Source organism: Rattus norvegicus, chromosome 3 (assembly GCF_021556685.1).
Source record: "Rattus norvegicus strain SHRSP/BbbUtx chromosome 3, alternate assembly SHRSP_T2T, whole genome shotgun sequence".
Classification (NCBI taxonomy): domain Eukaryota; kingdom Metazoa; phylum Chordata; class Mammalia; order Rodentia; family Muridae; genus Rattus; species Rattus norvegicus.
Genome location: NC_141536.1, coordinates 149,953,482 through 149,967,992, shown reverse-complemented (window position 1 = coordinate 149,967,992; position 14,511 = coordinate 149,953,482). Strand labels below are relative to the sequence as shown.

At 44.6% G+C, this 14,511-nt stretch overlaps 1 long non-coding RNA gene across 1 annotated transcript; it reads right to left on the bottom strand.

Annotated features, from left to right (window-relative positions):
- Positions 1 to 1,041: 1,041 nt before the first annotated feature.
- On the bottom strand, positions 1,042 to 6,555 carry LOC120101777 (uncharacterized). The gene is made up of 3 exons (XR_015683954.1): positions 6,409 to 6,555; positions 4,102 to 4,230; positions 1,042 to 1,245 (listed from the first exon to the last, which is right to left on the bottom strand). It is a non-coding gene; the product is annotated as an uncharacterized LOC120101777 (long non-coding RNA).
- Between the last annotated feature and the right edge of the window lie 7,956 nt (positions 6,556 to 14,511).

Genomic DNA, 14,511 nt, shown 5'->3' with positions numbered 1-14,511 from the left:
TATCAAACCTCATCATTACATGTGTATAACTGTCTACATGCATGCACACACACACACACACACACACACACACACACACACACACCTATACATAGGGCTGTGTCATTCTTATGGTGCAGAGTTTCTTTTGCATTCCTCCTTTGCTGCCAGCACACTGCTCAGCCCTGGCATTTATACATAGATGCTCAGTAGCCGTTTCCTGAAGAAGTAAATGAACAACAGGAAAATGCCTCTTAAAATTCTGACACCTCTTAATCCCAGTTGTCTGTATTCCGAGCCCCTATAGTACTTTCCAAAGCATCTTTGTGCATATTTTGAGTTTGTCTAAGGGCCAAGAGATCTGAAGTATTTTTTCCATAGTCTGACTTGGCCCCAGAAGTTGACAAAAGTATATCTCATTAGAGGCTATTTGAATAGAAATTATAGCCTTGTTCTTGGAACGTGGACTTGAGAGCACTTCATAAGACAATCGCTGCTAAATATCTGAAGAGGAACACCCTTATTGGCTTCTAAAAGCCCATCTCAGGTCAAAGTAACCTAAATTCCTCTCGATACAATTAGAACCTCAATAGGTTGAGAGAAACAACGAGCTTCCAAGAACATGAGGACCTTAAAGGAATGATAAATAGCACCACTGGAGGTCGGAGAGGGCCGAGGGGGAGGGTAGGTGGAATCCTAAAGCACATGGAGCACAAAGCCTCCCAGGCTAGGTGGAGACCAGTCAGCCAGTTGCCCACTCAAGAGAGCAGGAAGCTAGCACAGAACAGTCAGCTTCCTCTGGGTTGTCCTTTGTACTTTTCTGTTCTTTCTGGTTCAGCTGAGGAACAGGCAGGGGCTCATGGACTCCATCACTCAGGCTTCCATACTTTCTTAATAACTGTTCTTCCTGGATGTAATTTCTTCTTTCTTCACCTCCTTCCTGTCTCCTCTCCATTTTACACACACACACACACACACACACACACACACACACACAAACACACAAGATGGGAAGAGAGGAGGAGGCAGAGAAAGTTGGAGACATTGAGAGAGACAAGGAAATATGCAGAGAGAATTATCACTTTGTCTAATTTCTCAAACCATGTCCAGAAGTCAAACCAGGAATATACAATGAACGTATGGTGTGGCCAGAGGAAAATGAGGGCAAGTGACTCAAGTGGTCAGGATGGGCTGCTCTCTTGGAGTTTATGAAAAGTTTCCTCTTCCTCCTTGACCAGTGCTCAGGCTTTCAAATCCTTGTTTGCTCTGGAGAAACAAAGGAAAACAAACAAACAACAACAACAACAAAAACCCAAAACGTCTCTGACTTGTCTGTAATTATTTACAGTTCTGTTCCTTCTTGTCTTGTCTTCTCAGCTCTGAGAATCTTAAGGCCATAATAAAAATCAGGTCCTCACCATGTCAATGTTTCAAAGCATTGAGGACAAGAAGAGATCAACATCATCTAACAAATGCATGAGCGTAAAACAAAGAAGGAAGGAGAAGATAACCCAGGTGGTTGATCTAGTCCGTATGTGGAAGCAGCATAGAAATAACAGGAAACAAAGGTTTCAGTGTATTTTTTTAAAGTCCTTTACAAAAAAATAAAAGATTATCAAAGGATGGAGATCTAAGAGCTTCAGTTTACTACCGCCTTCTGCAACCTGCTCCATGAAAGGCTCAGGAAAAGGGCCATAGCTGGTGTGGAGGGGTGCTTTTCCAAAGCTTCCTTTGCCACAGTCTGTCTAGGTGACTTCTGAGAAAGGAGAATGAAGAAGACAGACCAAATCTTGTCCGTAGACAAGTCCGTACCAGATGATGTGCCTCCAGGCACAGTTGTCCACAGAAGCAAGCTGTAGCCCCTGACTTGGACGACATCTGTTGTTTTTACTTGTTCCGAGTCTTTGCTTTTCTTTTGTTTTAAGATGAACCCTCCTGTAGCCTAACCTAGTTTCAACTTACTATAGAGCTGAAGCTGTCCTTGAGCTCTCAACTTCCCTACCTCTGGCTCCCTGAGATTATAGGAATGTGCCAGCTTGTCCGTATTCAGCATCTCTTCTGCTCTGCTTCTTACCCACCTCGCCCCATGAAGGAGCCAATACATTAATGGCTGTTCCCTAAAGAGGCTAGAATTCCAAAGAGGGAGAAAGAATGTAGATAGAGCCAGAAAAGAGGGATGAGAGGAGAAACAAGATAAATAATTTGACCTCCCTCTAACTATCCCACCAATTTAGACCACACAAAGGACCCACATGGACCCTCACCTCAGCATATCTCTACCACAAATACCAATAGAGAGATCGAAGATTCCTTAGAACTCAGTTAAAGACAGCTAACTAGAATAATCACCCCCACTCCCCACCAATGTTGACATGCTATGAGGCTAACATGGAGAAAATTCCACTCAGTTCATTGGCACTGTTGGGTAGTGGTTTAGCAATTCCATTTTATGAAATTATCATCTCCCTAACATACAAAATATCTCTTCACAAGTCCTGATTCATTCTTCAAATGGGCTGATTTTTAAATCAGCTTTCACCCCCCACAATAACATTTCACAATAGCTTTCACCCCAAAATAACATAAACTAGTTCTTCAAAACAGGTTTTTGTGATGAGCCTGGTTCTTCCAACCTTACCCCAGTGAGTACAGGACACGGGAATGAGAAGACAAGAAATTGTTCTCTGGTTTCCCCTGCTATGCTACCTGTTCAAGGTCATAGGGCCCTTTTGCCTAGGAGTTCACTCATCCTGAGAGAAATTAGTTTTAAGCCATGAGAACTTACTTTCCAAGGTATGTCCCTATATTTAATACCTCCCTGTGGCCACCAAGTTCAGTAACCTGTTCATCGGTGACCTATGGTTCAGTGGTCTTCATCATATTCGTGGATCAGAGACTGAACCCTAACCTCAGACCCCAGACCGACTTCTGAACCAGCACAGACTTGTGTCCCCAAATGATTCATACATGTGCTGGAAGACATATCACTTCCTCTCTAAACACCTCATGAATTTGTCTCCCTCATCGTTCGAATCACAGTGAAGTAAGACAAAGATGAGGTCTCATTCCATTTTCTTTCCTAAATGCCAAAATAGGCACTATTTATTTAAATAGATGTTAAGTAAATGTTAATTAAATCCATGAAGGAAAAAATTGAATGAATAGATGAGTGAATGAATGAATGAATGAATGGTGTAAACTGGTTCCAGGTAAAAATGGTTGGCCTATTCTGGTCTTCCATTAACAGGTCAATATCTCAAGAGATGGGGACAAGTCTGTTTTAAAGTGTCCATCACTCATGTCTACTCCTGGGAGCTTCAAGCTCTCCTTCCTGTGACTTATCAATAGTCCTGCCATTGGGCTTAACTGTATAGTAGACGGATCCTCCAGAGTTAAATGACAGGCAATTGAAAACTAATGAGGTGAGAAATGTTCCCACTGTGAGTGTCCACAGCTAAGCTTGTCACACCTCTGGTATTCCAGGAAAGGTCTCTGGAGGTCCCCCAAAGGAAGAGGTAGCAAGGGAGAAAAACACAGCAAACACCCAGGTTTTAGAAGAAGGCCAGTGCACTCTCCTTCCTGTTTGTCACTGTGGCTTTGTCATCCCACCAGCAGAAAGAGGCAACCTGTGGTGCACCTCGAGCTCTACTTCATGATTAATGATCCAGAAAATTCTCAAAAGCACAGAGTATGAATTCTACTCCAGATTCTTTGATTGTGAGAAGCAGAATCTGGATTTTTTTTTTAAATGTATTCAAGAAAAGATCTCAGCTGACATAATTATTCCCAGGGCCAATGCTCTAACTTAAAAGTTGGTAAGCTGTGATCTGAAAGGCACAAAGAGCTCACTACTTTCTTTGGAAAATGAGGGTTCATGGGTGCATAGCCATACCTCCTTCATGTGCATTCTGCTTGTGGCTCCTTTCTCCCCGCAGGAGTAGAGTTGACTAGGAACCCCAAAGGCTAGAATACTTGTTTTGTAGCCCTTTATAGATAGCTCTTCTACCCATTGTTCTAAGACAAAACTGAGCTTAGACTTATCTGGAGTTAAAGCCAAAAACTCACACTGTTCTTTGAGGAGGAGGAGGGAGCTCATCATTCATATAGAAAGCCAGGACTTACCAGGCCTAAGAGCTCAGGCTCCTGGAGACGGCACTGTGTGTGATTGACAGGCAGAGCTGCAAGGTAAGGGTCTGAGGTTGAAGTCCCATGAGATGGTCTCATTTGAAAAATTAGACTCTTGTTCTCAACCTACAATGAGGAATGTGGAGGGTGACAGAGATGAGTGAAATGTGGAATGACAGAGATGAGTCAGCCCTCTTGGTTGACTTTGGTATTGCTATTTGATTTGTCTTGGTAGGTTTTTTTTTTCTTTAAAAATCTTTATTGTTTTGAGAATTTTATGTATGTATGTAATGTGGTGTAATCAAGTCTACCTCCCATTACCTCTCCTCCAATCCCCCTACCCCATCTCACCATTAATCCCACCCAACTACGTGTGTTCTTTTTTTTTTTTAACCCACCAAGTGTACTTAGTGCTGCCTGCATGTTCCTGGGTATAGGGACATCTACTAGGTCATGGGTAGCCTCTGGGAGTAGGGATAGGGCTCATCCTTAAAGGAAACGAACTGTCCCTCTCCCAGCAGCCACCAATGGCAGTGGTTTCTCAGCTAGATATGAAAACTCCATAACCACCTGCACCCCCATGCTGGGATTTTTGTCTGGCTTGGTTCTCGCATCCTATCATAACCTCTCTGAGTTCCTGCGTGCTACTACTCTGTTAGGTCTGGAAAGCACTGCTTCAGTGAGTTCACCATTCACAGCCTCTGGCTCTTAATCTTTCCACTCTCTCTTCTGAGATGATCCTTGGGAGGAGGGTGTGATCCAGCTGTCCTAGTTAGGGATGAAGCTTCTTGTTTTTTAAATGTCTACAACCCAACAACTACTGTCAACAAACAACTATGAAATGGTGAGAGAAGAGAGGGGAGCAGTCTTGCAGGGAAGGGAACAGCGATTCAGAACTCCAGAGGCTTCAAAATTCAAAATTAAGAAAATAGAGTCACTAATGCTGGGCTACAGCCAAGGTACCCAAGGGCATAGATCACCCGAGATCATCTGCCTTGTCAATCACTCTGTGGACCTAAGACCTCTTCATCTCATGGAAGGACACCATCTGCCCTCTACTTAGAAGTAGACAGAGCTGGCAGGGTGACAGTGTTCACACAGAAGACAAGGATCCGAGCCTGGTGGATCCAGAGTGGCTAGCTGTGCATTAGAGAGCTTTAGCCAGCTGCCATTTTGGAGCCTCTCAGGAGACCATCTGTGCCAAACCTGGTATCTGCCCAGCCTTCCCAGTCCACCAGGGTACATTATCCCAGATGTTCAGGGGCAAACTGCAGTCAACTCTAGGAGTCCAGGCAGATTTGCATTGATTAAAAAGACTTGAAACACACACACACACACACACACACACACACACACACACACATACACACACACACACATCAATCAATGTAATCTGTACAGCTGGCAAATGAAACCAGACCTCAGGGAAATTCCAGATCAAATATATCCACCAGAAGCCAAACAATCTGGGGGATTTGTCTGAAATAGCTGTTGGCACCAGAGAGTTGGGGTCACGTGACCTCCCACAAACATCCTACACTAGGTCCCTGGATAGGAAAGCAACTCACTACGTGAGAAAAACTCGGACTCGTGACTCTGATATGGTATCGAAGCATAGTTTAGTTCGGTTTGTATACATGGGCCAATCAGTCACAAATCTGCGTGGAAACCCTCAGGAATTAAGGGGTACGTCGTGTCATCTCCTGTTTCCCTTTCCTCTGGCCCCTCAATTCAGTAAGTTTACCACCAGTCCTCAAAGAATAGGATAGCCACCATGTTTACTGCCAGTCCTCAAAGAATAGGATAGCCACGATGACTGCTGGGTGTCCCTGGCCTCACAATCTACCCTCCCAGGGGGCGTGGCTAAGTTTAGAAGGCTGAGGACCACAAAAATCCACTGAAGAAAGGCGAGACAGTGACACACCGAGAGCTAGACTCTTCAAAGCAAGGCGGAGGGGAATTCTCCCAATCCGTTTACCTCTCTACTTGCATTTACCACGTTTTCCTGTGGTGCCGCTGAGGTTACCATCCCAACAGACTTCTACTCCCAGTTCAGCATCTCAGCATCTCTGCTTGCAGGAACTTGGGTCAGTCCCCCTCCCACTCCGTCTAACTGTGCTCAGACACCCGCCCACTTTTGATCCACAAGTGACAAGCAGGGTTGGTTGTGCCCGTGCAGGGACTCTGGCGATTCGGAGATAGGATCAGCGCATTTCTCAGCGTCTTGTAAATAATCTCAGAGCCTCTCCTGTGCGATGCATTTGCAGCAGCTAGGCGAGCTATCGTTCCCCATTTACTTCTCACCAGGTGGCACTGATGAGGGCTTTTCTCCGCCTAGTTGAGCTGGCGCTTCTCAATAGGGAGGACTATCTTCATAAATTTGTGTTTTTGGATCACCCACAGCTCAAAGCCCTGCTTTTGGTGTGTCAGTAATAACTGGCAGGTCTCTCTCAGGGGCACAGTGACTCAATCACGGACGCAGTAGGCCTTGCTCCTAAGCACAGCATCACAGCTCAGCCCACATTCTCCTCTGTGATTCAGGACCGAGAACATCTTCTGCTCAGCCCGGAGCTCTAGTCACTGCCCCCTAATGTCTCTTTGTGCGATTAACTAGACAACTAAGTTCAACTTACAACTAGAAATAGACATATTCCTTCAAAAAAAAAAGAAAGAAAGAAAGAAAAAGAAAAGCTCGCAGGGATGCTATGAGTCAGAGGGCACACATTGTGTTGAAGATGAAGAAAAAAAAAAGTCGGCTAAGAAAATATCTAGTTGGTAGCAGGCTTGCCTATAAGTGTATGGGCTGGAGCTTGATAGCTCGATGCCCAAAACCTACACAAAAAAGCCAGGGATGATGGCGTGTGCCCGTTACCCCAATACTGGAGAGACGGAGCAATAGGTCCATTGGGCCTACTGGCCAGCTTGTTTAAGCTGAACTGGAAGCTTGTTTAAGCTGAGCTGGTGAAAGATCCTGTACCAAAAGCAAAACAGTAAAAAGCAGCCAGGAAATAGCCCCCAAGTTTGCCCACACAGGAGCATGTGCCACACGCACACGAGTATGCCCGCATAGAATTTAGATGAGGCGCGCACCACCAAGACTCCATGTCTAATAAGGGAGACTGCGCAACAGTGTGCAGAGCTCAGAGCCACTGAAAGTACAGATCACAGAAAGCCTTCTTTAGTTCCAAGCGGAGCCCTCCCCTTCCCAGATTTGTGACCCAAGGCAATCTGACAGTTGGTACTCGAATCAGAAAACATGACATACGCGTTCCTTTTTATCACAATATCAGACAAACAACTAAAGAAGGTTGCTTTAGCTCACACTTGAGAGGGTGTGGTCTACTATGGTGGGAAAGGCAAATGGAGCAGCAAATTCATATCAGGGGAGGGAAAAAGAAAGGGGAACACTGGGACTCCTGGCTTTGTCCTTTAATTCCATGCAAGACCCTGTCCCAGGGAAACAACTACCCATATTCAAGACAGTCTTTCTCCCTCGGACATCCAGAAACACTCCCACAGACACACAGAGAGGGTGTACCCCAGTCTGTTCTAAGTCCAGTCAGGCTGGTAAAGGAGTGTACCCATTCCATCTCCTCAGAACTTAACACTCCTGCTTGGATTTGTTTGTAAATGGTCTCAGTCCTCTGGAGGCGATCAGGTGTCCCAAGAAACAGACTCTGCATCTCTAGAGATCAATGACAGGGGACATTTCTCTCCTGGTTGTAGGACAGTTGTGGAAATGCAGAAATGGCAAAGGGGTATGGCTGAGGCCCACACAGTGGTAGTGAGAAATGGTTATTCGGGGTGCTCAGCAAACACCTTTGGAGTTCTCGGAGAATTTACTAAGGGGATGCAGAAAGAATAATCCAACTTGGGCCTACAAATAGCAAGCCATCCATTCCATGTCGACCTACAACACGACTCTGCCCGAGTGCAGGCTGGTGGAGGACCCAGGAGAGTCTGAGTTATGAAGACCACACAGGGGGCATGGACTTACCTTCTGCTATTCCCTTGTCGACTTGCAAATGGACTCTGATTGCCCTCTAAGAGCCAGCCTTTCTTCCTTTCCCTTTCTTTGGGATAAGATTACCCAGGTTCCTTTTGAGTTTCTCCTCGGCTCTGAAATCCCAAGTGGAGAGTCTCAAAACCCCAGTGGGATAGTGGTGGTACTTGTGAAAAGTTGCCTCCTAAAATGTTTACCTCATGACCAGTCATCTGTAGTGTCAGCAAACTCCCCAAGAGCTTACACTGAGGAATAGCTTAAGGAAAAGGAGGCGTCCTTATTTTGGGTTGGGGGAGTGGCAAATAGGCCCTGGGGATAGATTTTTTTTTAGAGGTTATGTTTTACAAAAGAAGGTTTGTATTTCCTTTCTGAAGTCTGTTTATGGAACTTGCCTTGAGTCTAGCAAAAATTGTCTAAGTGCTAACAGAGGGTCATGTGGTTTAATTACAAACAGATAATGGACTCCATTTAAATCTTCTTTGATTTTATAGTCAAGACCCATTTGTCTCTAAGGGAACCAAAAGACATAAGCAATGTCTTCTGGAAGGTAGTTGTGGTGGTTTGAATAGGCTTGGCCCACAGGAACTGAAACTGTGAGGATGGGTAGTAAGGGTGGGTCTGACCTTGTTGGAAGAAGCGTGTCACTGTGGGGATGGGCTTTGAGGTCCTATGCTCAAACTCTACCCAATGCAGAAGAGTCCTCTCTGTGCTGCCTTTGGATCAATATGTAGAACTCTCAGCTCTTTCTCCAGCACCATGTCCGACTACAAGCTGCTATGCTTCCTGCCATGATGGTAATGGGCTGAACCTCTGAAACTGTAAGCCAATCCCAATTCAATGTTGACACTTATAAGAATTGCCTTGGTCATGGTGTCTCTTCACAGCAATAAAACACAAACTAAGACAGTAGTCATGATTTTTCTGGGCACTTATTATATTCAGGCAACTTCAATATGCATTGTTAAATGTAAACCTTGAGGAAAGTTAGTTACAGTTATCATGTGTTTGTTTCCAAGAAGTCAAGACTCTTCACACTGTGCTGTACACATGTATAGAAATGTCACAATGAAGCCAGTTTCTTGTTATTATTGAAATGCAGTAAGAGGGAAAATGTAGTGAAGAGTCTAATCTAAAGCCACAGAGCTAAAGGCTGGTCCAGGTATAGTTTGCTAAGGAACAAACTACATGCCCTAAAATTTAGTGCATTTTGTTATGTTCATGAACTCTAGAAAAAGAGGAAGGGTGGGTGATATGTGCTCCTGGATGACTGAGGTTTTAGCTGAGAACTCTGCAAGGCAAAAGATTAGATGGCTACTGGTTGGTATCATCTGGAGGCATCTTGACTTACGTGTCTGGTGTTAATTATAATGGTTGTCAGTATGGACCTATGTAACAGTCAGTCAGAATCCCTGCACATGGACCATTCATGTATCTTGAACTCCTTCACAACATAGTAGCCTTGGCCTTCCTACACAATCGCACAAGGTGCAAAATGAGAGTGTCTCAGAAAAGCCAGGAAGAGGCATTATCACCTTGGAAACCACATACCTTCCTATCCATCCCACCCTGCAAGGCAACCTCTCACTAAGGTCAATCATGATTCAAAGTGAAGGAATATGGACCCCCACCTATCAGTGGAAAGAGCCTCAGAGAATTCAGAGGGATGTTTTAAAGTGTAGGCATGACAGAGGCAAATTCTGGGCCTACAAGAAGTGCTGACTTTCCACTAAGAAAACATCAGGTTCTGATTTTGTTGTGATTCCTTCTAGGTCTTTTCTTAGGCCCCTTCAGTGTGTTCCGATTCTCTGCGGTGCTAAGTGTGTTATGACTTACTGTTGTTTGCTGTTTTGTAAGGAAGGGCTACATAGCTTGAAAGCCTGAGCTACAAACTACATAATCCAATGGGTGAACCAGCTATCCATCCTGCCTCCTACTGTGTTCCTCCCCTGGGCCAACTCAAGAGAACGTTGAAATCCCCATCTTTTGCAGAGCAAGTCTTGAGCAACTGTATATATTGAGACAGAGCCAGGAGGGGTTTACACATGTCAGAGAGAGTCCTGGAAACAGTCATCATATAAAATGTGAAGCCAATCCTCAATATATAAAGGTAACAGCCATGAGTCTGAAGGGCCACAAGGGCCCACTGTCATCCAGAAAAAAATGATTGACAAATCTTCCCGGTGAGCCAGCAAGCCTAGCTACTTAGTGAAAGACCCAAGTTTTAGGACTTTTGTCTATGTCCAAAACTGTAGGGTGTGGATTTTCATATCCTGAGCTTACAGGAAGCTTATGAATCCCAATGTTGACACTTAGAAACACTGAGAAGTTATAAAGGCTACCAAATGCCTGCCATGGGAGATCATACTACCTGTCCACATTAGCTCTCCACAGAGAATGAGCAAAGGCAGTCAAATTGCCATGGAGCAGTGCAAGTGGGGCTGGCCATGTGATCAGGATATGTTACAAAAGGCCTGGCAGTCTGCCTTTGAGCGAATCCTGGACATAGAAGCTGGCACGTTCTGGAACAGCTCAGGAAACCATGCTCTGGAATTGATATACATCCTCAACCAGCATAGGCTTGTTCCTCCAGGCATCACCGTGTAAGAGGACGGGGCTGGGCTTAGTACCTTCCTCCTCATCGCTTGCCACAGAAAGGCTGTATTTCTGAACATCACTCAGTGAGCTGTACAAGATCATGTCTGCTTCTGGTCCCCGCGGTGTTATATAGCTAGACAGCATTGTGTGCTTAGAGCAAACACCGCTGGGCTGTGTTGACCCCAAACAAGTGACCTGTCTATGCGAAGCTTCTACTTTCAGATTGGAGAGCCTTGGCAGGGCTGAAGTAAGAATTAGTCAAGATGATATAAGTCAGTGTCTGGAGTACATGTGCCAATTTTATGTGACACACTGACAGTATTAGGTGGCCTATATCATCACAGGGAATGCTGGGATCCAGCTACCATGGATGCCCTGGAGCAAATGAGGAACTCTATCAGAGAGGTGCTGGGTCCCTCGGGCACACTTCTGTGGCTGCAGGCAGATACAGGAATCCTGTAGCCCCCTTCCATACTATCCCTAACACACTTAAACACACACACACTTTCATGTGATACCCTTTTGATGTGTACGTGTATCCAGCAATGTTCTGTCCCAATCTAGCAAAACGAATTGATCAAGAGTCAACACAGTTGCTAATTATGGGATCCACACTGAAAAAAATGATAGGGGGGATGAAGAAGGAAGAAGAGGCCCTTGATGGGTGCCAGTAATGAGGTGTCACTGGTCCCCACTGTAAGTCGCTCATAAACATGACCTCACATCTGCAGCTGTCAGCATCCCCACCAGAGCTTAATGAGCTACTCTTTCCTGCCCCGGGGTTAATGTCAAAAGCTGATCATGCTCTCTGCTGAGAGAGGCGATGCCTGATGGTTGGTGAGTTTCATCTACAAATAACCCCATTCTCTCAGGAAATGCATTTCTCCCCAACTCCTGGCAAGGCATGCACTGGCTTTCCCTATCTGAGCCACCCAGTGCACGACAGAGTTCAGCACCTGTAGCCTCTTCCCTAGAGCACTTGAGTGGATAAAAAGATTAGCCAGGCCTGACTCTGAAGCTTGACTCCAAGACAGGAGACTCAGCATCTGCCTCTTCATGACTGACTCTTCTGTCACTTTTCACAGTCTGAGTGACAGCTATGTAATCCTCACATGTCCCATCTGAGAACTGGGGACAATAATAGTACTGGGGAAAAAACAAACAAGCAAACAAAAACCACCTTCCAACTAGCACAGGACACCCTGCTCCTCCATTGTGTTTTCCCAGCGGGGAGCCACTCTATGGCGGTGTTTATCCCCCTGGCTGTTGAGCACATATACTTCATATATTCTCACTATCACAGAGATGGTCTTGTCTTTCCATTGACAGGTTAGCCTTTTTTAAAATATCATTTGCTGATAGGGAGGATAATGACTTCTCCAGATGTCCTCATCCCCCAGATCTGTTAAATTACTGACAGAAAAGGAAAGGAAAGGAAAGGAAAAAGAAAGAAAGAAAGAAAGAAAGAAAGAAAGAAAGAAAGAAAGAAAGAAAGAGAGAAAGAAAGAGAGAAAAAGTAGATTAAGTTTGCTAATAAGATTACAGAGACCACAGTGAATGGTCCAAGTGGACCCAGTGTAATCATGGTCATCTTTAAAAGATAAAGAAGGAAGATGGCTTTGAAGGTAGAACATGAGCAAGTTGTGGGCAGCTTCTAGAAGCTGAAGAAGTGAGGGTGGGGGGAATATGCCTTCCCCTTTAGCTTCTAGAGAAGGCAGACTCCTCACTCCTTGGTGGAAACTACATCAAACTCCTGGACCTAGATTGTCAATATAATAAAGTCATGTTGCTGTAAGTCATCATGACTGTACTGATTTATCATAGCAATGGTAGGAGAGGAATACCAGCATATCTCTCATTTGGGGGTTCTGTAAGGATTAATGAAGTTCTTACAGGTAAGTTCTTACAGGTAAATATATGAAGTGATGTCTTTAATCCCACCACCCAGGTTGTAGAAGCAGGCAGATCTCTGTAAATTTGATACTAGCCTGGTCTACAGAATGAGTTCCAGACCAGATAGTTCTGGCTCTATAGTGAGACTCTGTTTTTAAAAGGGGGGAGAGATTATAATTGTAATTGTTTTATCAACTCTTCGTTATAGAGTTTTCTATTTTCTTCCTGCTTATGACCATTTTCAAACTATGGCCAGCAAGCAGAGTGAGAGAAACAAAAGCTGACCTTTATGAGTGTTTCCCATAACTGAGCCCTAGGCAGGGCACCATGACCAGTACCTGATGTGTGTTCTTTTAGATGGCATGTGTCTGGAATGACTTCATCTGGAAAACCAGAGCAAGCCTGAGTCTCAAATGTTCATATAATCCCAGTTACGAGTCACCAGCCATTTGGGGCATCCACTCCCAGTGCTCAGCTCTTCTCAAACATAAGCTTTTCCACAGCAGCTATCAGCCAAGGATGCTGAAGAGCCAGCCTCTGTTCTATCCAGGCTCCCAAGCTCTTGGCCCACTCCTCATCTTGGAAATCAAACATTCTATGTTGTCCTTGTTTATCTGGCTCTTTAGTTCATTGTGACCTCTCTGGGGATGAGGAGAACAGCTGTTTACCCTGCCTGGTTCTGACATGTAGATCTCAGTAAGGCTTCGTTACATGAATGAGGGGTGAGATTACAAATCAGTTTTATTTGTTTCTCTAAAATAATGATCTCTCCACCACAAGGCTAAGCAGGTTGGGCCTTTTCCATTGCTCATCTTCTTCCCAGCTTTATCCACGGCAGTCAGATCTGATTTCACCAGCCACTGCTACTGGAGCTTAAAGCAAATCTCATTAAACTTCTTAATGATGAATAAATCAATTATCTCACTTTGGCTTGTCCAGTGGTAAGGATAAAGCTAGACTATGCTGTGGTAACAAATTAATCCTGAAGTCAGTGGCTTAGCAATGCAGATGTCCGTTTCTCAGTTCCAGTGTGTGACCATAGTGGCCCTTACAAAGAGCTCTGCTCCATATAGTCACCTAGAGACCCAGAGTGATAAAAACTTCAACATCTTGCAGCTGCAACGCCTGGAACACACGATCTTCTGGGTGACCACAGAAGGGCAAAATGAGAGCATAGTAGGTCTTACCCCATTCTCCTCTGCTCTACATTTTAGCCCAGAAGTAGTACAACTTTTCTCTACTTATAGTTCATTAGTTAAGGATGATTACATATTGCCTATAATTGGAAAGAAAGCTGGGGAAGTATTTTTATGGGCCCATCAGGAGGAAAAAGGTGATCAGTATCGTCTACTGAAGGAATGTCATTAATATGCCTCCTTAAAGGAACATCTTGTCTAGAACAGTGTGTCCAAAAACACAATGGAGAAGCATCACTATGGCTTTTGTCTACAAACTAAGATTCTTGACTAGAGATGTGGCTCCATTGGTAGCTCGCTTACCTAATCTGCACAAGGCCATGTGATTAACTGCTAGCATTTCATAACCAGGCACGGGGCCATTTATCTACAGCCTTCACATGTGAGAGGTGAAGGGAAAAGAATCAGGACTCCATGGTCATTCTCACTACATTGAAAGTTGGAGGGTAGCCTGGACTACATGAGACACTAACTTAAAAAGACAAAAACAAAATGAAACAATGACAACAAAAACCCCTCATATTCTTGAAGTATATAGCCCGGTGGAAGAGCATTTGCTTAGCTTCAGCCTCTGCCATCCATCCTCAGCATCAAGGGGATTTGGATTTGTCATTTCTACTTCCCCCTACCCTGGCTTGATTTGGTGGGATTTGTGGGGGAAGCTTAGATGTTTTTGGCACATTCCCCACGTATTGCAGGTGCTCTCTGTACATACTATGA